This window comes from Triticum dicoccoides, chromosome 4A (genome assembly GCF_002162155.2).
Source record: "Triticum dicoccoides isolate Atlit2015 ecotype Zavitan chromosome 4A, WEW_v2.0, whole genome shotgun sequence".
Lineage (NCBI taxonomy): Eukaryota > Viridiplantae > Streptophyta > Magnoliopsida > Poales > Poaceae > Triticum > Triticum dicoccoides.
Window position 1 is genome coordinate 595,067,083 of NC_041386.1, and position 2,349 is coordinate 595,069,431.

Here is a 2,349-nt window from a genome sequence, read left to right on the forward strand (position 1 = left end):
TATATTTGGATATCGGAAGTGTTCCGGGTGAAATCGGGATTTTACCGGAATACCGAGAGGGTTACCGGAACCCCCCGGGAGCTATTTGGGCCATAGTGGGCCTTAGTGGAAAAGAGAAGGGGCTGCCCTAGATGGGCTGCGCCCCCCCCTTCCCCTAGTCCTATTAGGACTAGGAGAGGTGGCCGGCCCCCTCCTCCTCTTTTCCCCTCCGAGGAATCCTAGTTGGACTAGGATTGGAGGGGGAATCCTACTCCCAGAGGGAGTAGGACTCTCCTGCGCCTCCCCCCCTTGGCCGGCCAGCCTCCCCTCCTCTCCTCCTTTATATACGGAGGCAGGGGCACCTCTAAACACACAAGTTGACACAAGTTGATCCACGTGATCTATTCCTTAGCCGTGTGCGGTGCCCCCTGCCACCATATTCCTTGATAATACTGTAGCGGAGTTTAGGCGAAGCCCTGCTGCTGTAGTTCATCAAGATCGTCACCACGCCGTCGTGCTGACGAAACTCTTCCCCGACACTTTGCTGGATCGGAGTCCGGGGATCGTCATCGAGCTGAACGTGTGCTCGAACTCGGAGGTGCCGTAGTTTCGGTGCTTGATCGGTTGGATCGAGAAGACGTACGACTACTTCCTCTACGTCGTGTCATCGCTTCCGCAGTCGGTCTGCGTTGGGTACGTAGACAATACTCTCCCCTCGTTGCTATGCATCACATGATCTTGCGTGTGCGTAGGAAAATTTTTGAAATTACTACGAAACCCAACAGTTAGGGCCCGACTGCTCCAACTAGATCATTGGTCCTCGGTTTGGCCTAAGATATGTTTTCCACATGGTCGAATCTGTGCTTTGTCCCTGTGATTTGTGCTTGTTTCCCATTTGATTTGGAGACGTTGGTTACTCGAGGATTAGGTCTATGTTAGCCCTAATTCTAGGTTTTTAGGTGTGTGTAGTTTCTTTTCTGGTCGATTTGTTGCCGGGATAGTCGGTTTTTAGGTCTTAGGGGCACGTGCATGAAGACTTCTCGGTTGCCATTGACAAGGTCAGCCCGGCTTCGGTATGAGAGCGACAACAACGGGGTGTCAGCGATTCGTTATGGTGGTAGCAATGGTCATTCGATGGTATGAGGGCCTCAATGTGTTTTTTATTTTTTTTGCTGGGGTGTTTGTAGTTCTAATGAACATTTATGATAATATTTGAATTGTTTTCGCAAAGAAGAAGAAATGCGTGAAGAAGAAAAAAACTACGGTTCATGCGAAGAACTGCGATGCCTACCAGGACACTGACTACAAACGAACTGTGATGGCGGCACTTTGTTTTACTTGGTTTGGGACTTCGATCAATCACGTCGATTACCCTGGAGTCCCTGTCATTTTTTCATCCGTGATGAAAATGGAGAACCTTGCAAAAACACTCCATCGGAGGCGCCACTCGCCGTCACACACATTGAATCATTTCTCCTGGCTTGATGAAACCCACATGTCGAAGATTTCTTAATTTCCACTAGGCCGATGGATATGTTTAAATGTGGTTAAATCGGTTGTGTGCTAGTGTCTACCTACCTTCTACTTCGGTTGCTTGAGCTCCATGTGACATTTCTCAATCAGTTGGACAGTGACACGCACCCACGCGCACAACAATGCATTGCCTTTGAAAAGGGATTAAGTGGGCAAAATGATATACTTAAAAACATGCAAGTCAAAGGTCCGAGAAGAGCTGAGGATGCTCGGTCATGGGTGCAGATTGATGCTCCGCCCCTGCCGCTCGGCTGCACCACTGTGCACAAGTTAATAATATGCGTCCTTGTCTCGGAAAAAAAAGGTTAACATGATGCGTCCATGCAACCATTTCACGTCATCCATGGGTGCAAATCGGAGCTCAACCATTGGCGTACAGCATATATCCCCTTAAAAAGAACACATATATTCCGTTTCACCTAGCCACGGTGAGACGCACACACCCTTTGCACCCGTGGTCAGCGAGTGAAGTTTGTTTAAAACCTTGATGTTGTATGGATAGTCGAAATTAAACCCTGAACTTTAAATCCCTGAAATCGGCACCCCGTATTTAGTAATCCCGGTCAATTTCAACCTTTTATCTGTTTGCTGCACTAGGAAAAACAAAATCCTGGCCGGGATCCCTCACTTCTCTCACTTGCTGTGTGGGCCTACATGTCATCTTCGTCCTCTTCCCTGCTTTATGCAAATCCATCAAATAAGAAATCCCAAACTGAATCAGACTAAAAAAACACTATGAAGTAGGAACAAATAATACTATATGCATGGATCACCGACGAACTGACTAATACTAGCTTGCTTAGCACTCACGCCACGACAAATACTACACGAAACCGA